The sequence below is a fragment of the Barbus barbus genome (assembly GCF_936440315.1).
Source record: "Barbus barbus genome assembly, chromosome: 25".
In the NCBI taxonomy this organism is placed as follows: Eukaryota; Metazoa; Chordata; class Actinopteri; order Cypriniformes; family Cyprinidae; genus Barbus; species Barbus barbus.
This window is the reverse complement of record NC_136753.1, coordinates 7,001,206-7,027,321: the sequence shown is the minus strand read 5'-3', so window position 1 is coordinate 7,027,321 and position 26,116 is coordinate 7,001,206. Positions and strand designations below refer to the sequence as shown.

The 26,116-nt window shown below is 39.8% G+C and overlaps 1 protein-coding gene and 1 long non-coding RNA gene across 21 annotated transcripts in view; both read right to left on the bottom strand.

Annotated features, from left to right (window-relative positions):
* Positions 1–16,317, bottom strand: part of LOC306845060 — a 428,848-nt gene extending 412,531 nt beyond the window's left edge. Inside the window, exon 1 of the long non-coding RNA XR_013781959.1 lies at positions 14,345–16,317. This is a non-coding gene — a long non-coding RNA (uncharacterized lncRNA). The remainder of the gene's footprint in view (positions 1–14,344) is intronic.
* LOC306845055 (bromodomain adjacent to zinc finger domain protein 2B-like) overlaps positions 1–26,116 on the bottom strand; it is an 82,504-nt gene that overhangs the window by 42,296 nt on the left and 14,092 nt on the right. The gene's annotated exons all lie outside the window — the stretch shown is intronic.

The following is a 26,116-nucleotide window of genomic DNA, read 5'->3' as shown; positions in this document are numbered from 1 at the left end:
CACCTTTCCTTCTTCAGCCGTCTCAGTTGTGAGTGAGAGGGTATTAGATTTTATGTGTGTGTGTGTGTGTGTGTGTGTGTCCAGCCACATGGATGAATAATCTAGAGGTCTTTAAGAAAAGCAGGACGGCAGGGTCGGACTGATAAAATTGATTTCCAAGCACTAAAAGCTGCGAGTTTCTCCACAGCTCCGAGCATCCGTGTCCGTTCGAGCAAAATGGGAAATTCTACAACTCCGATCGTGAGCCAAACCATCCGGTTTATCCTAACGCAAGGAGACAGATGCCATTGATCACGTCAATGCGCCTTTCCACCGTAACAAACATCACTCTTGTGCTACACAGTATCAGAGAGTTGAAATTCAAAGGACGGGAACGTGATTTAAAGCTGTAATATGTGTGTGTGTGTGTGTGTGTGTTTGTGTGTGTGTGTCTTTGGGTGTTATGAGTAACCAGAGACCAGCAGCTCAACCCACACCCAAACAAAGGGCCCGTGACAGATGGTAGAAAGCTGCATGCTGGGATACTTCGGCCTTTCGTCCGTGAGCTGTTCTGTGGTCCAATGAGGAGTTACCAGATCCGCTTCCACAGCAACACAGATCAGCAGATATACCGAGCAGATCGTCTGCCCAAACAATGGCACACGAACAATGCAAAATGAGACCTGATGTCCACACACACACCGCTGCCCTACCAGCGAACATCTCCTAAAATTTCGCACTCTGAAGTGTATGTTAAAGGAAGAATTAACTTGTCTTCATAAGCATAGCGGTCGTGCAGTGAAATGGCAGATGCTTTTGTTCTGATCTCATGATCTCTCAGTCTTCTTAAAGTCAACTGGAAAGCATCACACACACATTCCTTTAGGCCGGCTGGTGCTGACACACACACAAAAAACAAGCTGTTGGTCACGCCCACACTTGTAGTTGTTGATATAAAGCAGCTACATTTAGCCCTAAGCCAGGGACGGATCCATTCACACACACACACACACACACACACACAATCTCTCTAAACTTTTTACAAACACACACTGAACTACTATAACAGCACTGCTCTCTGTATCATAAATACAATATATTTATGAGTTTAAGTACTAATTAATCTATCAAATAAACAGGTTCTATTTTGTTGTGGTACATATGGTCTGTCACATTGAACTGTGGTACTCATAAGAATTACTCAAGTTTAAATTCCGTTTACTTCTATGCCATTTCTACTATGTCAGCTATGCAAACAAAAGCTTTGAAATATATTATTAACAAGAATTCATTACAAAAATTAGAAATCATTATATACATCATATTTTAAATTAATTAAACTAAAATAAATACAATTTCATTAAAAATGTATACGTTTAAATGTTTTTATTATATATAATATGCTGCACATATACTAATACTACTACTAATAATAATATTAATATGAAAGGCTTTCAGAAAAATATATAAACTTTCAATTTTCGTTTTTGTATTATTTATAAATTATATTTTATGAAAGATTATATACATTATCTTTTAATATAAAGTACATTTATGAAAATAAATATATTTTAATTAGTACATTTTAATTCTGTAAATAAATGAGGAGATTATATTTTAATATAAATTATAATAAATATAATTTATACATTTATTTTTATAATAAATTATGTTTTTATAACAATACATGCAAAGAAAGTGCTTTGAGAAAATATATGTCAAATTTAAATGTGTAAATAAATATGTTAAACAACTTCAGACAATCGATTTCCTCTTGCAGCTACTTGATATAGGCTTTATCAAATTTCTGGAGCTTGTACATAATCGCTTTCTCACTTGCATGGATGCACTGAAAAAGCCAGCAATGCCATCTGCCCCTCTTCACCCTATCATTTCCTGTTCTCTCTATACGAAATCATTTGACAATCATCAAAATTTAGGAACCACGCAAAAAAGTATTTACAGTCTGCGATGAACTAAAAGATCAATGTTAATTTATGAGCTCCATTCCTGTCTACCTCTTGTTACAAAACATGAGTCTGACGCATAATAATCAGCTGGCTGACCACCAACGAGACGTGCATGCTGATTGGTCAGTTCAGAGGAGCGTAAAGAGTCTCACAGGATTCACCGGCATTCTTTGACCTCCACAAGATCCCAGTGGGACCATTGAGGATCATTAGATGTTTAGCTTGCCACAGCACGTTCAATGTGTGTGTGAATATGTTTGTGCTGTAATATAAGTGTGTGTGCAGGTGTCCTATATCCCATCTACAAGCAAGCGATCCAACAAAACTAGATCGTTCTAGTTTTCACAAAAACTACTGATCTAGGTTTGTCACACACTGCAAGTGAGCAGCGATACACTGACGACAAAGCGTTAAAGGGAAAGACGAGAAAGAGTGTGAATGTGTGTGTGTGTGTGTGTGTGAGTGAGTGAGAGAGATATTCTGTCCTTTACTGAAGCCCATTTCTTATTCACTCCGGAGGCAGCGGATCCGGCAAAAACCAGATATATTTAGACACTCCATTACAGAGAGCCCTGTGTGTGTGTGTGACATGCTCAATGTCCCAATGTACCATCTCCATTAACATCCACACAAACACAGAAAATTTACACAAATGCACACACACGGACACACAGCTAGTTACACGTTCCATCCAAAGTTTTCACAAACAAAACACATATATGCATTTGCGTTCACATTACAACACACATACGCACACAAACAGACAGAAACATAATTACACTACATACAGTTTCATCACTTCAATCCTTCTCTCCATCAACACACTGATCTGTATTACCGTCATAAACATGATTTACAGCTCCGCAAAAGAGGAACACACATCCTGCCCTCCCCTCATGTCCTGTGTTTGTACGTGTGTGTGTGTGTGTTTACATTGACAAAAGCATAAACCTGATGAGAAAATCCATCTCCTGTTTCAGATCGGACAGAGCAGAAATATCTTCTATTGATCACTGCAAAACAACTATCAGCTAAGAAAACAGCCATGATTGGCGAGACAGGCGTACAGTTCCGCATTGACTCTGTAATGTATGTGTGTGTAAGTGTCTAGCTCTAGGGATGATTTAAACATTCAAAAGGGAGTAAAATCAGCGTGTCAGTGCTATAACACAAGAGTCATCATATTTCTACATGGAAAGGGTGATGGAAGTGGCATCTCAAATAAAAGTGCGCAAAAGGAGAGAGAGAGAGTGTGGGAAGAGAGAAGACTGAATGGGAAAAGGCAGCAATTAATAAGTTATAGATTGGTTCTTTGAATAACTTTGCATTATTCATTGTGGGGTTATGATGATAACTGTGAAATTAGAGATTCATTTCCAGCTAAAGAGAGAGAGAGAGAGAGAGAGAGAGAGAGAGAGAAAGACAGAGGGTAGAGCGTGTATGAGGTGATGCATTGAGACGCCAGTCCTACTACACCAAAACGTTCCAGTCCTTGCAAGCTACACACTTACACACTCAGGGTCTAACATTAACAAACGGCAAGTGCCAAAAGCGAGTAAAACAATAAATAAATAAAAAAGTGTTATTTGGAAACTTTCTAAGGAATGAGTGATGTGAGCAATGCAAATCATTCACATCTCCTAGCATCTTGTAAGTTTATCTATCTAGGACAGAATATAATTAACTATAATATCTTATTAACAGAAGCTGGGAGGGTCGCAATATTAGTTCATTTTACATCGTAATTGTATGTTTTTGTTTTAGTATTTTAATTAAGTTTGACTTAGTTTTAATATAAAATTTATATTAATAATGATACTAATAATATTAGGCTATATTTAGTCGTTCTGCAGCCCCCATGGAAGTTTCCTGTGGGCCCATAAAGAGAACCACTGATCTAGTGATACCTTAAGTTTTTTTTTTTATATTTACTTTTTCTGTAGACTACACATAAACATTATATAATAATAATAAAATCCCATGTTTGTATCATAAACAAAATAAAATATGCACTTTAAAAAGAGCAGAGTGATTAATGAAAATCAGCAAAATAGTGGAAAAGTTGGAAAGGTGAACCATGAAAGCTTGCATATATTTGTATTGTACAATTAATGCAGAAAATGCATAGAAAACCGTTTCTTTGCATGCCATTTTTGTTTATGTTAGGGATCAGCAGTTCTCTATGGGTTTTGTTTGTATGTGAACATACCAAATGAACTCTGTTCCATCTCAGAAGTCTGCAGTGTTGTTGACATATAACAAGCCTTGTGAATGAGAATTGCTGTAGTTCCACTTCTTTGTCACATTTCCCACATTTAAGGTAGAGTCCAACAGCCAGACCACAAGTGAAACCACTATTTAGCATTTTTCTAATTTAATTTTAAAAAGTTATTACAAATTATAATATTAGAGTAACAATGAGTAAAATCTTGCAAAATCTTTTTTTTTATTTTTTATTCAAAATACTAAAATATTTCATCTAGATATTGAGGGACAAATGCAGGAGGAATTTTTTCCCCCCTAGATTTTCAATATGATCCCAGACCTTTGGACAGCTAACCATACAAAGATAAAAACACAAAAACACTGGGACAAAGTTTGCAGGCAGGGCAAGTTTCCTCCTGCTGTCACCAAATAAAACAACTGACACTGAGGTCATGTGGCCCTGACTAGTTAACACAGGCTCAAAGCGTCAACTAGAGGTGAACCTACAATCTTTCAGTAAAACCAACCCCTAGTCTATAAATCAAAACACACACACACAAACAAACAGTGACACTTCACATAATTAAATACCAGTCAAGTTCAATTTACTCAAGTCATATGTGTTGTTCTAGGGTGTGTGTGTGTGTGTGTGTGTGGTGAGGAATATAGTCTCAGAGACAGGCAGACAGAGTTGCAAATTAAACAAGAACTATGGCTGCTTGAGCAATTTTTGTTTTAAATATTGTCATTTTCTCTTTCACACCCTGTCTCTCTCTTTTTCTCTCTCCGGCCTCCAGACTTAATCCAGAGCTGTCTAACCATCTGCCTAATTTTAGCTTAAAACGCACACTGAAGTTTCCTCCTCCGCTCTGTGCATCACACCCCTGTCATATGATCCTTTTATTCAGCCATGACCTCCTCAGACAGACCAGTCTAAAAAACGGCCCACATCTGCGCACCCAAACACGCTCCCTGCCACCCATCTCTGAGTCTGGGCCTGTTCGACTGTACCGGCAGCCTTCCAGAGAATTCTCCAAGTGCCAGGATGAACACATGGTGACAACCGCAACAATATTTCAAGGCGATTACGATTACCAAGGGCTCTGGCGACAATCAGGCGTTGGATTACGCCGTTACTGTGCCTGATCTTTAAAACAAAGGTGGGCTAAGCCGTGGAAACTGTGTGGAATCCCACACATGTACAAAACGTGTGCACACAAAGCGAACGTGCAATTAATCTGGGAGGACTAAAGGGAATCAGTGGGTCTGCCGCGAGCTGTCAATCATCCAGCGTGAGGGAGGAGTCAGCCGCGGGGTCAGGGAGGATGCGGTCGGAATTTATGAGGGTATGATGGCATCGTCAAGGACTGCAGGCGAGCAGGCGGGTCGGGGGGCATCAAGGCCGAGGGACACGCGGAGGATACGGAACATGGATTTTGATCCGCAGACCTTCCCAGGCCCTGGATTACACCACAGCCCACCCGTTTGCATCAGCCTCTCGCCCTCCAGAGAACAAAAGAGAAGCTGACAGGAAAGAAAGTGGAAGAGGAGCAAGAAGGGGCGGAAAGGACAGAAACGTAGCGAGAGAAGATGAGAATATCTCCTTGCGGGATTTTTTTGAGGGCTGCGGGGTTTGAGTGGGACAGCAGGAGTGAGTAGAAGTAAAGCAGACTGGACTGGCCCGAATCCTTCAATCCTAAACACTGACACACACACACACACACAAACACACACACCGGCTTTGTTCCAAAACCTAGTAAGCTGCCTACCTAGACAGTTAAGGCATTGAAGGTGCAGCCCTGACAGACTTGCGTGCAAATGCGCCTACTTCCATATAGTAGGTGAAAAATTCTATGTGAAATGAGTAGTATTTTGTGAAAACTATGTGAAAACTCCTAGTACTCAAAAGACAGGAAGTGAAAAGGAAAGCCTAACCCGATAACCTACTATTTCCGGCCAAGATACCAAAGTGTGTAACTGATGGATTGTGACAAGCTCACTAAAATGATGGCAGACAAATTAACAGAAATTTTGATTATAGATAATCATTTCATGACCTTTTACCCAATATTTATGCTTGCTTAATACCATGCTAACACTAAATAAAGAAAATAGCAACGTACAAATCTGTATGTAGTGGATATAATTAACTGTTAAAAATATATGTTCTATAAGTATTCAGAGGTGTGTTATAAATACAATCCAGACATACTAGCATTGCTAGCAGGTAACCTACAACATCACAAGCCTCACTAGTGGTGCCATGGTTTTGTAAAATGTCTGTCTCATGTATTTTTGGAATCTTGGAAGTCATTTAACCATTTGAGTACAAGCTTTTAGTTAAGAGCCAATCGCTAGTTTATTTGTACTAGACTGCGCATGTGCATTAACTAGTATGACTCGCCTGAAACACATGCAGTTGTTTTAATTAATTAAGTTTTTGGAACTGGAGAATCTAAATTTGCGATTCAGTTAAATGATTTTATCGCTAATGTAAAATTCTTGAAAAGTAAATTTGACAAATAGTTTTGGAGATGTCAAGCTTACCCCGTTCAAGTAGATATTAGCTGTATTTGTATGGCGAGGTACGTATCCATTCACACAGTCAGAAAAAAAATGCTAAAAATTGTATCTTTAGGGGTAAAACAGCTTATCACTGATGCAGTACACTTAAAGGGACAACTGTGTACCTTATCTACCCCTAAAAGGTGCATATTAGTAGTATTAAATTACTTCCATGATGAACCTTTCAGGGATAAATATGGTTACAAAGATATTCTTTAAAGGGTACTGCCCCAGTGACAAGCTGCTATGCCCTTAAGGTACAAATTTGACACATTTTCCCTGAGAGTGTTTGGCAGCCAAGAGAACAGACTTGTCCAAATCAGCCACTTACGAGGTTCTATTTCTGTTAGAATACAGCTGCCTATTTAGGCCTGCCTATTAGATAGCAAGGCAGAAAGGGTTTTAAAACTGAGCTACGGTGATCAGTTACTGCAAGGCTCCATCGAAGATGTGCTGATCTGGATGGAGAGATCACGCTAAAGGAGAGGGTCTAAAAGCCTAGACAGAGAGATCATATTAAATGTGTAGTTGTGCGCTGGAGGTGTAGTAGCCGCAGTGTATTTGTGTGTAATGAGCTCATGTTCTGTTGTCCCAGCTAAATAAAGCCTGAAGGCACCATCTCTCTCAGTCTCGGACTTTTCCATCCACCTCTCTCTCCACCTAAAATGCTGTCTTTGTTTTTCCTTGTTCTTTTTAGAACAGAGCTTCTTTCTTTAGTTAACGTAATGGCATAATTAGGCGTTCGTTTAAAGAGATAGTCTTCATTTAGCTTTATGCATTCTCTCCGAGCGCCTTCCGCATGGCTCGTTCCTTCCCAACAGAAAGCCAATTATGTGAAGTTTATGTGGCTTTGCCAGCCAAATATAGGCAAGACCGTTCATCTCTGATGATAACATGCATGAGTCATAATGTGTGTGTGTGTGTGTGTGTGTGTGTGTGAAGTTATAAAGACACCCATGGTGCATCTAATGAGATGAATGTTGCTTATTTATTTGTTGTTTACTTATACACAACTCTGAAACTACGAATACTTTTTGATCAAGACCGCTGCTGCAAAAAAATTCCTGTTCGCTTGGCGGGGCCTGGCCCTACTGGCCTTGCTGGGCCCCGGTTGGGGGGTGGGGGGCCCTTGGATCTCCGGGCCCAGGGCTCGGTCTGCCCTGGTGTGGTCGGCTGCCGGCGGAGCCTGCGGGCTTGCCGCCACGGCACCCTGGGGTGTCTACACTGTGGCTGTCGGATGTCCCACCTTCGGGCTCTCCTCTGCCCTTTTCTGGGTGGGGGCCGCAGTTGTCCCTGCGGTGGTTCCCCTGGGGGTCCCGTGCCCTGGGGGGCCTCCGGATGTTTGGGGCCTGGGTCTCTTCCATGCCTGCTTCATGCCTTGCGGGATGGGGCTGTTGTTCCCCACACACACACTATTAAACATTTACATGGAGGAACCTTATGAACACAAGCGCGCTCACACACACAGGTGTACACTCAAGCATTCACATTGGTGTAAAAACGGGTGCTCACAGACACACATTGTTCTGATCTGCTGTTGCTTCAAAACTTATTTTGTAATATTAGTTATGCGTGTTGCTCAATAACATTTAACATTTAGAATTTATTGTGATTCATACAGATGTTGGTTGTTGCTGCAGTTTCTCTGATGTTGTGTCTTCTGTTGTGTCTTCTGTTGTTTTCTCTTTTTGTCAGCAGGTATCGAAGCAAATTGTCTGTTTTTTTTTTTTTTGTTTTGTTTTTTCCTCTCTCTCTCTATCCCCCATTCTTTTTTTTTTCCTCTCTCTCTCTCCACCTTCTCTGTTGACTTTATCCACAATTTTTTTTTTTTTTTTTTTTTTTTTTTTTTTTTTTTTCTAATTCCTTTTTTTTTTTTTTTTTTTTATTATTATTATTTTTATTATTATCATTATAATTATAATTATTATTTTTTTTATTATTATTATTATTTTTTATTTATTTTTTTTTTCTCTCTCTTGTTTTCTCTGTCCCCTGGTCTTGTCGGTCATAGTATGGTTAAATAAAAGGGTATATAAAATTTAATTAATTAATTAATAAAAAAAAATAATAAAAAAAAAAAAAAAAAAAAAAAAAAGGCTGTGAATGATGATAGCATAACTACACATACGTACTGTCATGTGTTATCTGTGTTACTGACAGGCCAGAAAAAAAAAAAAAAAAAAAAAAAAAAAAAAAAAAAAAAAAAAAAAAAAAAAAATTCCTGTTCCTCTTCCAAATCCAGTAGGTCAAAGGTCACTGACAGTCAGCTTGGGGAGCTTGAATCTGATTGGCCGTTCTGGTGTCAGTCTGTAATGACCTGTCTCATCTCAAACAATTTGTCCTGGACACCGATTCTGTTTATTTTTTATTCAAGACAGAGATTATCTATCAGCGATGGAATGCATTAAAGGCACCGGATCAGTTGAAAGCACCCAGCATGCAGACACACACGCAGCAGGTGAGCAGCCAGCTGTCATATCCTCACGCCTAGTCCAGGGAACATCGCTCTGACATTTCAGGAGCGGCAGAGACAGCCGAGCGGAGCTGTGTGAAATGGCGGCGTGAGCGTGATCTCCAGACACACACACACACACACACAAACACAAGTGTGGTGGATTCAGGGGTTTGAAATGGCGACCGGACTGCCATCTCCTCATAATCACTCAAATCCACACACACACACACTTATCCACACACTCATACACACACTCGCAGTCTTCTCTAGATATTATCTCCCCTGATTAGCATAATCTAATCAATTTCACAAAATTGTCTTTTAATTACCAGGAGCTCCTCCGGTGTGAAACCCTCATAGGGCCGTGGAGGAGAGAGATCTTCAGGCGCCCCTCACCGGTTCTTTGGCACCTGCTCTTTGCCTGTACATGTTTGTTAACCAAATGTAAACACGGTAGCATTCGCATTACGCCGTTTCATTGGTTTAATGGTAGCTAAAAATAATCCTGGACCAATTACAAATCTTCCTCCAAAAAAGATTTTCTACTTTAACACAATTTACGGCCGTTCAATCACTCTTTGTTTGTTTATGAGATTTTGAAGTGTTTACAGGCAGAAACTAATGACTAAAAGTCAGGCTGTAAACACGCTCTTAATAAAACTAGCCCTGTGTAGCAGTGAGTAATCACGGCTGATCCTGCCAGTTTGCTCGTGTGAGTGTGTGTGTGTACTTCGCCCGTGTGGGAAATGATTAACATCCAGTGACTCACAGCCCCCAACAATAAAACGGAGAGGTAAGACGACACACACAGATGAGGTAAACACACAAACACGCTAAATCTAGGCCGCGCAACACGCTGCCCGCATCCACCGTGTCCTCCTGCGAGAGCTAAAAACCACAGCGCGGGATGACATGAAAGCTGTTTCTGCTCAAATACAAGAGAGTTAACAAGTGAAGGTCTGCATCTGAACAAACTCGAGCGGAAATCCGACCGTCTATCTCTCTCTTGGGAGAGAGATTGTCCTCAGGGAACTCTTGCTCAAACAGTGGACTGTGTGACTTGGTTGTGAAGTTTATCGAGTTTATATCGTTACAAAACAACCAACGAAGGGAGTGACACTTTAACTGGTAGCCTACACACATCCGTCAAATCAGACTCGGCCACTTCTGAATTACAGAAGCACTCTTTATACAAATATAGTTTTGTCATGCTTATTGAGTTTATCTGTTATAGCTGTCACTAATATACATGGGAAATCAGCCTCCTCTTCCCTGGCCATTTAAGACCCTCATTGCATGGCCTGGGACAAAATACAGAAGTACTGGTACTTCTGACATCCCTAAGGTGAATAAAGGGCCTTTTACACAGAACATGCATTCCACTGCATTACTTTATTGCTATATGGGTGATTCTTAGACTATGAGCACTTTTATGTTCTTTGGTCATATTTTAAAAAATATATATAATTTTGGACAAATTCCTCTTTCTTTGCCAAACTAACAATAAAATCACCTTAAAAACGTTTTACTCCCTTTCTATTATGATTTTTTCATACTTTGCAACCTCCTTATAGGTGTCTAAATCACTGTTTTCGCCTTGTCTCACACCCAGACTTTTAAACTTCAACATATGAAGAAAAATCAAGGTAAATAATGCTTGATCAGTTAATATATTTATTCTACATCATTTCCGAACATGCTGTACCTTCAAGGTTTTTTTAAAAAAGCTAAAAGTTAAATAAGTTAAAAAAAAGTTTTTTGCAGACATGAAATGCTAAGTATTAATTCAAAGCTAATCGGTGAAGCTATCTTCCATTTTTTTCACAAAAAACTACAGAAATGTCATTTCCATCACACTGCCTCTGTGGTGGAAATGACATTTATGGTTTCAAAGTACAATTGATAGGTTTAATGGCTTCGTGAATTGAGTTTAATGAGTGTGATGAGCTTAAGACCTTTTCTAATAAATATCTCTGCTGTTTCTCTACATTCACGTTAATTCATGGTCATTTCCACAACACCCTGTCATTTCCACCACCACCCTCTCATTTCCATCACCACACATTTTTTAAAAATATTTAAAAAGTTTTCATCACACATTAAAAATGTATCCACTATTTATGAGATCATGCTCTACTTAATATAAAAATTCAAGTTATTTATTTTCTAATAAGCTCTTACCCAAACCAATATTAAATTTACGAGTGTGACAGGTGTACGGTTCAGCATTTGGTCCTTAGGGCAGTTAATTTATCTCACTGTCAAATGTATAATTATTGTACATTGTGGAAAAACTGGTAAAACTAGTTACAAAAAATGATCTTAGACAATTCTTGAGTGGCATAAGTTATTCTATATTTAAATAACAGCTGTGTATTGAGATGTGGTGGAAATGACATTTGTTCATTGCAGGTCGGAAAAACGTCAAATATTAACAATTTCTCTTGTTTTCCATGTTTGTCGTCTTACAGACCTTAAAACTAGACAGATTATTAAAACTTATGAGACTGTTACTTTTTTTTATTCAACTTCACAAGGCTAAAAGTGCCCCTAGTTGAAGAAACGCCCATATAAGCATGCAGTAGATGGACATATTTGACCACTGTGTTCACATCTCACGTCTTTTTCTGCATTTTGTTCATTCCACTGCTCACATTATGCATTTGTGTGTTAAAAATTTGTAAATGGCCTCTAAAGGTGCAACAGATTCAGGAAATGCAAGCCGATAAATGCCTATGTGCGCTAACTGCCAGGCCATGGCTCTGACAATATTTCTCTCTTTCGAAGAATCACTTAAATCGCCTTCGGAGCCAAATACAAACCGGCAAGGAAAATCAGGCTGAGGTCAATATAATCTAAAAATTATTTTACACTGAGCTTTATCTGAAGGGAGAAACAGTGAGAGACAGACAAATCAAAAGAAACAGACAGAGTTCCCTCTGATTACTCCTCATCTCTCCTTCTATATACTCTTTCCCTGTCCTTCTACTCTCATCTGATCATTTCATCTAATCAAGGTCCCTCACAGCTGCCACACACAGATGTGGACACTGAACCCAATTCAAGCTAGAGAGAGAGAGAAAACGAGAGAATAAACCTTGAAGCAGCTGCGTGTGACATTGGAAACAACAAATAGCTAAAATGCTCACACACTCTTTAAAACACACATTGTCGTCCCTCACACACACACACACACACAGTGTTCATACATTGTGTCCATCTACACAGTTTTGATAAGCTCCGCTCTGTGAGATAGCAAGACACTTAGAATTCAGTTTGAGGAATAACAGACGTTCTCTGCTGTGGACTGCACCACAAGCACTTACTATTGGCCTGTTTTATCTGTTTCCAAATGAATGAATCCAATCTAAACCGAATCCTGCCCCAAACAAATCCTGCTCACAATCAATCATTGGTGATGTGAGGTGACTATAAGGAGTTCTAAACCCTGGCCAGGTTAAAAAAAACAAAAAAACAGCCAGCCATATTCAGACCTGCTTTCTTATGTGCTCAGAATATGACACATTGCAGGCAAGTAGCCATTTAGGAGATGCTATAATCCAAAGTTTCTAAGACACCAATGCACCTCGGATCATACCCTAGTTTTCCCTCCACATGAAAAGTTTTGGACATCGAAGGGTGATTTTATTATTCATTAATTTACATAGAACATCTAATGTGGAAAAAAGTATTATACAGCATACAAATAAGTGTTTCTGCACAATTAATTTTTAAGTGAACAATTCATTCTAGTCCACTCCCTGCTTTCTTGCCTATGTAGACTGACTTCAGCAAACAGGCTGTGAAGGCACACTTTATTGGTTAGACACACTAAACAAATATGCCCACTTTACTGTTTTGATTCTGTCTCAGAGCGGCACTGAACGAGACTGAATGAACTGGGGTGTTTCGTTTGTGAACGAGGATCTGCGGATTGACTGATTGACGACGTTTGATTAGTTCACCATGTGAGTCAGTCTAGTTCACAACAAAGAATTATGAATGGGTAAAAATTTATGTTTGTCACACACAATAAAAATTGCGTAGGAATATTAGTGAGACTCTTTATTTAGGCTATAATTGTATTATTTATTTATTTATTTTCCCTATAGCTTAAAGACATGCCCAGCAGATGGAAGTCAAATGACTGATCTTGCTATTTATATGGAAAACAGCTCATAATTTCTCTTCAATTTTGCACTGGCACCACCCCATATATTCTGAAAAATAAATCACCTCTTGAGGAGTTCAAACCTATGACCTTTCGGTTACTAGCCCAGATCTTTAACCTATACTCCACATCACCCCAATGAGGTATGGAAGCAAACCTGAAGGGCAAGCATAAAATACCAAATGGTTGTATTTAGCAGACTTATTTTATCCAAAGTGACTTACAGTACACTAATTACAGCCACAGTCCCACTGGAGCAACCTGGGGTTAAGATCCTTGCTGAAGGCTAAAACGGCCACAGAGCAGGACTCTGGCTTTTCGGCTCCTGTGTTATGTACTAGAGATTAAACTTGTTTCTACTCTGCTTTTAGAAGCTGTAACACATGTAACATCTTGTCTGGGGTTAAACCAGGCAATCATCTGTTACTTAACATGACTCCCGCAAAACACCCAGATTTTTTTTTTTTTAGTATACGGCATTGTTCCCCACAATGCAATGTGCTTAAGTTGACATTCCATCCTCTTTTTAATGCAAACAACTTTCAAAACAAGTGTTCAGATTTGCTGTAACACCTTAATTTCCCTTGAGGATTAATAAAGGAAGTCTAAGTAAGTTGATTTCTGTACCATTACCATCAGCAAACAAAACTGCACAGATAATGATTGTTTTCAAACAGATTTGAAACGAACACTCCCCTCGTCTTCTGTTGGTGAGATAAACAGATAGCCCCATCCCAAACTTACACCATTGGTTGGACAAAATTCTCAAATAAACTATTTTTTGAAAGTGCCACAGAAACACAATTGTCTTTACACTTCACAGGAGAATCATTTTACAGATGGCTTGCTGATATTATTTACCTTGAATAAGAAAAGGTATTTATTAAAAAAAAAAAAAACATGTATTTCTAGGGCTACACGTTAATCAGAATAAAATTATGAAATTGCAATGAACATTAAATAAATACATGTGGTGCATATTTGATTTTACAATACTACCGTTTCGTATATTTTTTAAATGTTATTAGACAGTAGACAGTATATGCTATGCATTATCTAGTAAGCAGCAGGGTTGCGTTCCATTCCGTACACAGCGAGGATTCTTTGCACTTTACTTAACATGGACTCTGTTGTCTCCCTCTAGCTCTCTCTCTCTGAGCTTTTTAGCTATTCTTTAAACATTCATTAACATTGAGCCGTCCCACAGCCAAATGCTGAGCTCAGTCTTTAGAGCGTTCAGAGAGGTCGCTGACCTCTGAGGAGACGGAATCGAATAATGTTTCCATTTCTGTCCCTTTAGCCAATCAGACGAGTGCGGGGCGGGAGGAAGAGGAGGGGAAGGAGGGGAGGGGCAGCACACATCCTTCACGCCTCAGTCACAACCAGGAAGACAGCCTGCAGAGATACAGAGCGAGAGAAAACACAGCCGTTTCTCTCTCTCTCTCTCTCTCTCGGCTCACGTATCCTGACATTCCAATCTCCTCGGAGCGAGAACAACAAACGCACTGTCATCCTCGAGGAGGCGGCCATCTTTGAGAGCTGTGAGTGTGTGTCTGCCATTACAGACGATCAGATCAGGGGAAGAGCGCAGGACGCTGTTAGTTTAGAGTATACTATTACCCGATACCCTCGTGAAAAACCACAGCAGCTGGAGGGAAGAGAAAACAAACACACACTCGTCTCCACAGATGGACCTGTTTGATGCATTTGATTGAATCATCCTGATGTAGTTTAATGAATGTAATAGACTGTGGTGGTAAAATTAGCTGATGGTTTACGCCCTTAATGGTCTCCTAAATCACCTGACAGCCAAACAGTCACATCTCCATCACACGCACAGCGGTTGGAGCTGTGTGTCTTACAGATGTACCTGTAAATATTCTCTCACTGTTTAAACATTCAGTTCGTGCTGATCCTTTCAAGACGTTATCAGAGAACATGACACACGACTATCTCACAAAAACACACACACAGCTTACAATGGTATTCATGTCTCCTGCTTTGATTGTGACAGAGTGTTTAGTCTCTGTACATTTGACAAAAAATGACTGGCTTTGAAATCCTACACACACACACCTTTACTTATCTATCTAAAGGGACATTGCATAAACATCTATAGTTTTTATACACAGCTAGTTAAAAATACTGTAACCTAACCTAACCGTTACCCAAACCCTAATAGAAAACTTTCTGTATTTTTACAACTTAAAAGCAAAAATTTTATTTACTTTATTTTTACACTGCTTTTACACATAGCCCACTTCAGGTTAAATATTTGACCCCAAAATATGGTTAAGTAGGTACACACACACACACACACAAACTTCTTACTATCCAGGAATTTTTGGGACGTTTTTATTTAGGCCTTTTTATTTTAAACAGTTTATACTAGTTATATACCAATTCTCACCATTGTCCTCATTTTGTAAGTCACTTTGGATAAAGGCATTTGCTAAATAATTAAATGTTGCTTATTAACATGCATATTACTATTGGTTGTTTATCAGTACTTAGAACCTATTTAAAGCTCATATTAATACCTTATTCTGCATAACCATATTTTAGATCCCCATACCTAAACTTAACAACTACCTTACAAACTATTACAAAACAGCAAATTAAGAGTTTAATGAGGTAAATGTCATTAAAAATAGTTAATAGTGAGAACTAGTCCCCAAACTAAAGTGTAACAATAATTTATGATTTATTACTTATCAATCATTTTAAGCTTACCCCAAGGTATGGTTTTGTTTGATTTGGCTTCTTTTTTTACCCTAAGTACAGCAAAGCAACCACCTGCCAAACACACACATACGCACACACGCACACACACACACACATTTACTTTTTCTACTGACCGCAAGTCGATTCTGCACTTCCTGTATATTGCTACAATGCTGCAAATCACTGAGAAACTGAGAAAGTGTGTGTATTGTTCACACAGAGACACACTGATGGCACAGACCGTTATCCACACACACACATATACTGGTGCTAGAGTCCTATGAAGCAACAGGCAATCACTTAAAAAAAAAACCCTCATCTGCTAAAATGTTCTAATGATATGAAGCAAAAGTGTTTGGGTTTGTTGAATGTGGCTGCATGTGACAGGTCTCTCTCTCTCTATCTCTCCCCTCAGCTCTAAAACACATGCACTGACAGACACTGTAGCATGTGCTCTTTCAATAGCAGATGGCTGGACACAATCTGCGCCTTTTCTGCAAAAGATATCAACAGACCAATGAGAGTCTGTGTATCTAAAGTGGAGTCCAAAAGTCTGAGACCACACTGAAAATATAGGATTTTTTTTTTAAACCTGGAAATATATATATATATATATATATATATATATATATATATATATATATATATATATATATATATATATATATATATATATATATATATATATATATTTTTTTTTTTTTTTTTTTTTTTTTTTTTTTTTTACAACATATGAAGATATATTTAGATTTTGCACTAGCCGATTTCTAGATCATTAATAAAAATTAAGCAAATTTGTGACACTGATGTCTTTGTGCAGATGTTCATGATTCCGCTGAAGCTCAAGATGCTCTTTGGATCATTCTCAAATCATGATCATCAGCTCTAGTGCAGCTCTCATTAAATTCATGTTAATTTTATCACAATTTAACTTTTCACTGATTGTTATTATAATGAAGATATCATTTTTAAATTTTTAAATCTTTTTAAAAAGTCTTAAATGTGTCAATCATTGCACAAGACCCTAAAAACAACAGGATGTGATGTAATGGCAAGAGGTGTCCGTCAGTATGTACAAAACCAACAATTAAAATGGAAGACAGTGGGCAGTTATTGACTTATGTAAAGATAAATTATATTATGAATTTTAAAGCCACTTTTTATCATGTCTTTTCAATGCATTAATCTGAATCAATATTGTTCTCAGTAAATATTGATGTATGTGATTAACTGTGATTTCAGTACCATTTTCTCTCGATTCAAAACATTGATGCAAAATAGAAACATTTTACTTGTGGTCTCAGACTTTGAAGCCCAGTCTGTGTGTGTGTACATGTGTGGGTTCCTGTGCACACATTGTTCTTATGTCTGTTTGGGTGTGCTTACTCTGAGCTTTCCTGTAATCAGCCAGTGAACAGTCATCTCCACACACCTTTCTGTATTCCCACCTGTGAATTTGTTCGAGTGTGTGACTAACCTTTAGTCAGAGTGGCCGAGAGTCTGAGCTCTCTCTTATTTCTCAAACAAAAATGTGTGTTTTGCCTGAAAGCAAATAACACGGTGGTTTTGAGTGTGTGTGGCCATTATGTGCTTTTGATTCACGAACTCCAGACCTCCATCAGTTTGATCACCTTCACTGAGATTTGCAGAAAATATCAGTCCAGAAATTTTTATTTCTCCCTGAATCACTCTGATGAATATGACAGAGAAACCAGAATATCCGAATGGAAAGTGTAACGTCCATATTTCAAATGATTCCGTAATCCACATAGAAAACCAGAGATGTGCTGCAATAGCCATCAGATCATTAGCCCAAAGAAAAAGAGAGAGAGAAGAGAGTTTGTGTGTGTTTGTGTGTGTGTAAAAGATAATCCGTCCTGACTGTTTCCTGTGAAAACAGATGGAAAAACATGAGTCTTTTTTTCCTGTGCCTGGTCAGGCTATTAATACCTCTGAGACACACACACACACACACACACACACACACACACATACAGAGACACACACAGACCTCTATATTCAACAGAGACCGTATTCAGCTCAAAAGTCCGGTTATACAACCTACAACTTGAGATTGGCTATACAGGCTTGTCATTAACGCAAAACATACTCTAATATCACACATTTTCACATGCATCAACCCCTTATTTCACATGATCTCAAACATGCATACACCACAAACTACCTCCATAGAAACACCCAGCTGAAAGAGCAAAACACACACACAACCACATACACACACACACACACACACTGAAAGATAAAGACGGGCATTTGGTTACAATTAAACATGTCAGAGACACAAAACCAGGGGCAAACACATTAAACCCTCTTTCTCTACGCAAGGCCTCATCTATAGTGAATGACAACGCGCTAAATGCTTTTAATTGCCATCAAATTAGATTTAGAGAAAAATGGAGGGAAAACCTCATAAAACACGTTTTGTTTTTTTCCTTAAGGCTGCAGTTAAAAATCCAAACGTTTTTGTCCAAACCTACGGGCGGCGTGAATGCAATATTCATTTTGCTGCAGGAGAACAATCCATGCATAACAATGAGATTTGCTAATGAAATCAACCATCAACCTGCAATACATACATATTAAAGCAGCTTGCGCTGTCACCCGCTTTGTGCATCGTTTGTTCCTCCTGCCATCTCCTCAGTCTCCCTCTCCCCCACTCATTCCGACCTTTCTATCTCGCCCTCACCTTGAGTTTTAATAGCTGTATTAACACAAAATGATGATCGCACATTTCCATTTCTTTGACCTGCGTGACACACTCACACACCTGTGCAAAGAGGTCAGACTCAGATACGCTGTGACTGTAGTGACGTAACTGAGAAAAATGTGACAGTATCTACTAATGTTTGCTGAACCAAAAGAAACCGATCACTAAGACAAGGACCAACTAATTATAAGCAGCTGACAGATAGACAAATACAGATATGTAACAGTGAACATATTGATATCAGCCACCACTGGTCTGACTGGACGTTGAAAGCAGATGATGTCAGGTCTTATTTTTACCATTTCAAACAGTATAATCTTTGTTTGTAGGTTTTAGAAGAACTAAACATTATCCATCCAATGGTTGATTTCTGATCTGCCACAACATTTAATTAATTATCTTTATTAATTACAAGTATTTTTATTCATTACAGACAGACAGACAGACACAGACAGATAGATAGATAGATAGATAGATAGATAGATAGATAGATAGATAGATAGATAGATAGATAGATAGATAGATAGATAGATAGATAGATAGATAGATAGATAGATAGATAGATAGATAGATAGATAGATAGATAGATAGATAGATAGATAGATAGACAGACAGATAGACAGATAGATAGATAGATAGATAGACAGACGGATGGATGGACGGACAGATAGAGAGATGGATAAACAGACAGATAATATTGATATCTGCCAATGTAAGAGTTTTTTCTTTTTTCAGTATCAGTTAATTATCAGCTACCCGTATCGTCCAAAATTTTTCATCCTGATAGAGCAAGAGAGAGAAAGGGAGAGGGAGAGTGTGTGTAAGGAGTGTGTGAATGGCCATTTCTCCCTGCTGACACAGCCTCCATCTGCCACTGAGCCGTGCAGAGAGGCACAGCGAGAGAGAGAGAGAAGGAGAGGAGGGAGGGAGGGCAAGAGGCAGTGCTGGTGTGATGGAGAAGGAGAGAGAGCGCTCACGCTCACCTTGGTGTCACCTCTGCTGAGCTGAACGGGATGATGGGATAGGTAGAGACACAAAGACACTCTGCCCTCTCTCCCACACACACACACACACACACACATACACCTCTCTCCTCTGCGCTCCATCTCTTTTCTGCTCGCTCACACACGCACAGAGTAACGGCACAATCTGTGATCACTGGAGCTATTTGAGCCAGATATCGTCTCTGGGGGATTTACACACACAAACAGGTGCACACACATGCAGAAATATGCACGCATACACACAAACCTACACACGCCGTCTCGTGAGATCCCTGTCTTTCTCTCTAAAACAAGCGCGCACACACACACACACACACGCTGTGGAATACACACACAAATAGGCACAAAATAGGGCAAGCAGAGAGATTTTGACACACTTCTAAACACACACACAGAGAGCCTGAGGGCAGGGTTTGAAATGAGAGGCAGTATTTTAAAGAGCTCGCTGAATTCCACCTGTGATTAGTGTGGCTGCAGGGTTGATGGATCACGGCGGACACATTTCACTCGCTCGCTGCTTATCTCTCTTTCCCTCCCTCGTTTTTTTTCTCCTCTCTCTTTTCCTTTCTCTCCAGCTCCTTCGCTCCCTTTTTTCCTCTCCGTCTCGCTCTCTCTCATCCTAGCTCTGATTTTTCACTTTTCTTCTCTCCTCTGCGCTTTAAATCCTCTCTGCTCGCATCGACATCTACACTAATGCCCCCTCTTTCTCTGTATTTTCTTTCACCATCTCTCTCCCTCTCCGCGTGTGCCAGCAGGGAATGACCTAGCAGCTGGGTCCTCTGGAACAGACCAATAAAATACTAAATATCTCCCTGTACATCACCCACACACAGACACAATGCCCCCCTCTTCTCTGGACCATCTGCACGCCAAACCATCCGTCCCTCCCCCCTGACACTCAAGACCCTTGTGAGCTGTAAACAATAGCCAGATATGACAGAGAAATGCTCTTGTTGTATCAGCCGCTCTAAACCACCACCCTGATAAATGACAGACATATAAATCAGACAATATTTGGCCATTTCCCAGTGATAATCATGTTGAAGTTCTACCTTGTGTCACTTCTAAATATCACTTTTTTAATGTTTTGGAGCCAATGTTGTGTGAAATAAATCAGCTAATTTTCAGCAAATGTTTGTAAGTTGCTCTGAAACCTCATCCTGCGTGTCAGTGCCATGGTGTAGCAAAATAAGAAAGCCGTTGTGATAACATGTCCCACAACTATGTAATTACTTGTCATTTTTACCTTGATTACATATCTAAAAAGAAACGTGACAAGGCATTTTTAAATCCAATTGAGAAGTCAGCCAGATTCAAGCATTTACATGCTCGTTTTTTTCCAATTGATTGGATTATTTCAGGTCTTTCATCTCCCTTTCATTCAGATTGAGATCAATTGGATTGACCGAGGTGTTTACATGAAGATTGAGCCATCAATCTGATTACTATTTGCGTGCATGTAGCTATTGAGCTTTGGTGATCATGTGGATGATGCAGGTTTGAGTCTGCCTGGCATCATTTGCCAATCCTGTTCCTTTCTTCTGTGCATCCTTTCTTCACTACAACTATAAACAAAAGCTGAAAAAATGCCCCAAATCCCACTCAGAGACCTCCACCATGGGCAAGAATCAGCAAACTTCACTGCTTCTGTTTCTAAGACTTCATACCCACCTCTCTCCCTGTTTTTTTTTTCTCTATCTCAGCCTCTCTTTCTGTAATGACCTCCCTGAGGTCCAGGATCGCAGCTCTCTCTCCATTTCCAAGAGGTGAGGGAGGTTCTGCGAACGCACACCCAGTGTAATGAGCTTTCCCTGGACACCCAGAATACAAAAAGCCCCTGATATGCTCTGAGAATCTCCCCGGACCACCTTGGATCCAGATCGTCCTGGCTCCTGTTCTGAGCTCAGGGCCTGCCGCGGGTTCTCTCTAAATACCCTGGGTTGAGGGAGGGAGATCCCTGGGTGGTTTGCTATTCTAGGGCTGCGTGTGTGTGTGTGTGTGTTTATTTCTAGGAGTGTGAATGAGATAGGTGAGAGAAAGTGTGTGGTTGGTGTGAAAGGTGTGTCTATGAGGGATCAAATCTTGGTGTGTGAGAAAGGGGGGCAGTTAGATTCAATAGAATCTCTTTAACCTTCTCTGAGGGCCCCAACCTCCCCAAGAGCCCCTCTAACTGCCCTTAACCGCCCGATTCCTCTGAGCGAAGGGAGAGACGCCCGCCGGTCGACCTCAAAAACACCCCCCCCCTCAATCGCACCTCGTACACACACACGTTTTTACACTCTAAATGGAACATAAACCCTACAGAGTAAAGCATGTAAACTGTGATGCTGCTTTTCCTTTCACACACACACACACACACAGTTTATGGCTACTGTTCAGTAAGAGTCGTAAGTGTGTGTTTGGAACCATAGCCAGCGCGTCAAATTTGTGGCAGTAAAGCAAAGCCACTCCTTTTTATATTTGCCCTTCAAAAAAAGACATAAATAATGGCCTGTGTGTGTGTGCTCCCTTGAGGTGCGCATCCTGTGCTGAACACACACAGCGAGAGATGGAGAGATGGAGAGAAGATGAGCACAGAGCAAAATGAAGGAAGAGCAGGGAAAAAAACAGAGGTGGGGAGAGGAATGAGAGGGCTCACACACACACACACACACACACACATGCACGCGTGCACACACACACACACTCCCTCTACGTGCAACTGCGGTGTAAATGTCATCATGTACACAGTTTATCCTCTGTGTGAGCGAGAGGTGCAGATGAAGGGAGAGACGGAGAGAGAGGAGCGAGTGAGCCCACTGCAGAGAGGTAGACGGGAGCACACAGCCTCTTCTTCTGTTTGTTCATTAGTATTCCAGCACTCACTCCTTCAGATCCATCCTCACGCCGCTTTTAACGTCAGCACGGGAAAACACACATACACACAAACACGTACACCAGCATTAGAAAGAAAGTAGCTATGTTCGATGTTTTTCGCCCATCTACCAAATCATCTCAACCTCTTGTCTTTACAAATGACACAATAAACCCTACTTGCTGATTACGGAAATAAGTTTGCCCAGACTAATTACATCATGTAACGTGCTAAAGTCAAGATGTTTTGAGGGATGATAATTGTAGAATTGCTTAAATGAAAAGATATTAAGAGTTGGGGCCTCGTGTGCACTTGGTCTTTAGCCCTTGGTCTCAGTCTCAAATCTCAAAAAAGACAGAAGTCTGTCTTCAGTGTTCTTAAGGTCTTCAATATTGCAAAGAAAAGAATTTGCATGAATTCTATGGCGCTTTTAACAAATGCAGTATATTTGGCCCATGAAAAAAAAACAACATTAAAAACTGGCACAAATGCCATGTTTGAACACTGTTACTAGTATTGGATGTTACTGTTATTTGTATGTTACATTGTTACTTTTATAAATTTTGACTACATAAATTTGATGATCATTTAATGTTATTACTAAAAAAAAAAAAAATCATAATAAATGGAGGTTTTAAACTGCATTTAGACATAACCAGAATTTTTGATATCATAGTTGCAAAAATTGCAAACTTCATACAAAATGAAATGAAAATGAACAACTCATATAATGTTTAGTTAGACCTCCTAAAGTTTACAATCACTTTCTGAAGTTAACCTCCATCACCATTTACTGAAAAAAGCCCTATTGGTGGAAAGTCCCAGAAATTACCTAAGCTGTACAGAGTTCAGCATTTTGTTTTCTATTTTTTTAGATGATTCATTGATTATATGGTCTTTCTCAGAATCTAGGCCTCATGGGTCCTATTTTTAATCTGGTCTTAGAGGGTCTAAACTGGAACTGGTTTCGATCTGGCTCTCATTAGGTCTCTGAGGGTCTAGTGTTGACTAGGCATTTTGAACATATTATTGTCTAATGACTTTCATTGTGTATTGTTCATGAGAAGATTTATTTAACATTTTAACATTAAGATTTTATTTAACAACTTGTCGTTTTTCAAGTGAATGACTTGAAAACCTTTAAAAATGACATTTCATGATTCACCTTCATCTAAACCTTCATCTAAGGAAAAGCCGTTTCAAGGGAGACAGCGGTGGCAGCGAATGGTCATTTACCCACTCAGGAGGGAAGAAAATGACTCAAAATCAAATATTTTTCACTCAACTGTTGCTTGCTTAATGGCATAAGTGGCCGCGTGGCGAACGCCTGAAGGTGACTGCTGGTTAATTTTGAGCCGTTTCAGTATGTTTGTAAGAGCAGTGCCGATAAAGTGCTTGTCCTTTTATGCCAAGTTTCACTGAAAAGCCCCAAGGCTTAGTGTCCATTTTGGTTCTTAGATTCATTTCTTGTATCTGTTTTTAAGCAGAAGGTGTTACGGAACATCAGGTACCTGCAAATTTGGATAGGTCTGGTCTTGAGTTATCTGCAATCCAAAAACATGGTAACCACATTGACACTCCCACATGGTTCTACCATGTTTAGCTGAACCACAATCAACAAATAGGTTGTTTTCATTATTTCAAAAGGACACCTGTCTTAGGGTTGGGCCGAGTTAAAACATTTGTGCTGCTGAAGCAAAATACGTGGATTCATATGGAGCATTAGTGAGATATTGCTTCAGATTTGAACACTGCCTGCTGTGGTTGTCTCAGTTTAGCCAGTGCACTATTTGTCAGTCTGTTGTAGGTGTAGTGTATTATAGTGATTCTGCTGTGGATAGGGTGGTATTATTGGATGGATCTCCACAGTAACGGGGCGGGTGAAACTCAATCGGAGTCTCTCCATGTCGCTCCCTTAGATGGCCACCCGCTGATCCTGACCTTCTGGATGTTTTTCCCCTCTCCTTTTCTTTCTCTCTCCCTCCCGCTCTCTCAGCCCCATCTTCTATTTTCTGTTTTCATTTATCTATCTTTCTAGTTGTGATGGATACAGAAGTGCCTACATGTTCCTATACTGTTATTTTTGGCTTATGTTGTCATTGCTCTGCCAATTTAAAAAACAATGACAACAGCAAATGAATAGCGTCTATCCACTTTGTAGAACCTGCATATGTGTATTGTGTGTGTATGTGTGCAAAGTCATAGATGATAACACTTATGCAAGTGGGGGGGGGGGGGGGGGGGGGCCTGGCTAAGGCAAGATAATAGGAGATTATGTTTATGATGTACTCTGAATATTAACTGCCTCATTCTTTCTCTCTATGGAAGATTCAGTATTTATTGCTGTATCCTCCAGAACAGTCGGAATCAGCATGGCCTCGTACCCTGGCCGGGCATAAATATTTAAGGCAAGAAGGAACAGTAAAATTGCAAATGGCAAGCAGAGGGACAAAGAGAGAGAGAGAGAAAACAAAAAGGGCCAATGACAGACACTTGAGGCACCCCATTTCAAACTCTCTCCTTCACTGTGTGTGTGCATATGTGTGTGTGTGTCCAGCATTTTGTACTGAGGTAAAAACTCTCACCGGGGATCTGGAGGGCCCAGCAGAGTTCAGGCAGGGGTCCATTACACCTTTCACACACGCGCACACAGAATCCAGCAGGCCTGCATTATTTGTATCAAACAACCAGTATGTTTTGCCTCTGACGCACAAGTACAGACACACTCCTACTGCACAGCACCAGCAATGAAAACAGACCCCTCTACCATGATTCCTGCTCAAGATCTCTCCAGCAGGAAGTATGAGCTATGAGCCGTCCCCAGGGACACAGGAAAGAGAAAGAGAGAGGCCAGGAGCCTGACACTGCCTGGCCAAGATCTATGCTCAAACACACTCTCTTGCCTCTTTTTTCCCTTTCACCACCCTCTTTTGTCTTCCTTTGCTTTTACATTCCGTTTCTTTCTCTACTCGAAATAAAGAGTAGTTGGTTACACTGAACACACTCATATCCACTTTGTGCAGAGAAATGCCATTTCCTCTGCTTTATTATTCTCTTTCCCCCTCTGTGGGAGGCTGGGAGGAAAGTTTGCTTTGAAGAGAGAGGGTTTAACATGTGCGCTAATAAATAGCTGGTTTGCCCCTGGGCAAGATTGCAAGAGCTCAGTTCTCTCTCTTCCATATAGTCTCCAGCATTTTCAGTGACTACAACTTATAACCTCCATTTCAGAACGAAAAGGATAGAGGAGTGTGTTTTTCCTCGATATGTCCTGACAGACCTGATTTTACTTTACAATTTCAACTCTCCAAAGAGACTGGTTGATATTCTCTCCATCCATAAACTTTTGTAATTCCCTCTGGGTGTCCAAGCAGTGTTTTGTTTCTTCCATTCTTTTTTTTCATGAGAAAGGAAAGTTCATCCCTATAACCGATACTCTTGCGAGGCTTCAGTATGCTTTAGTT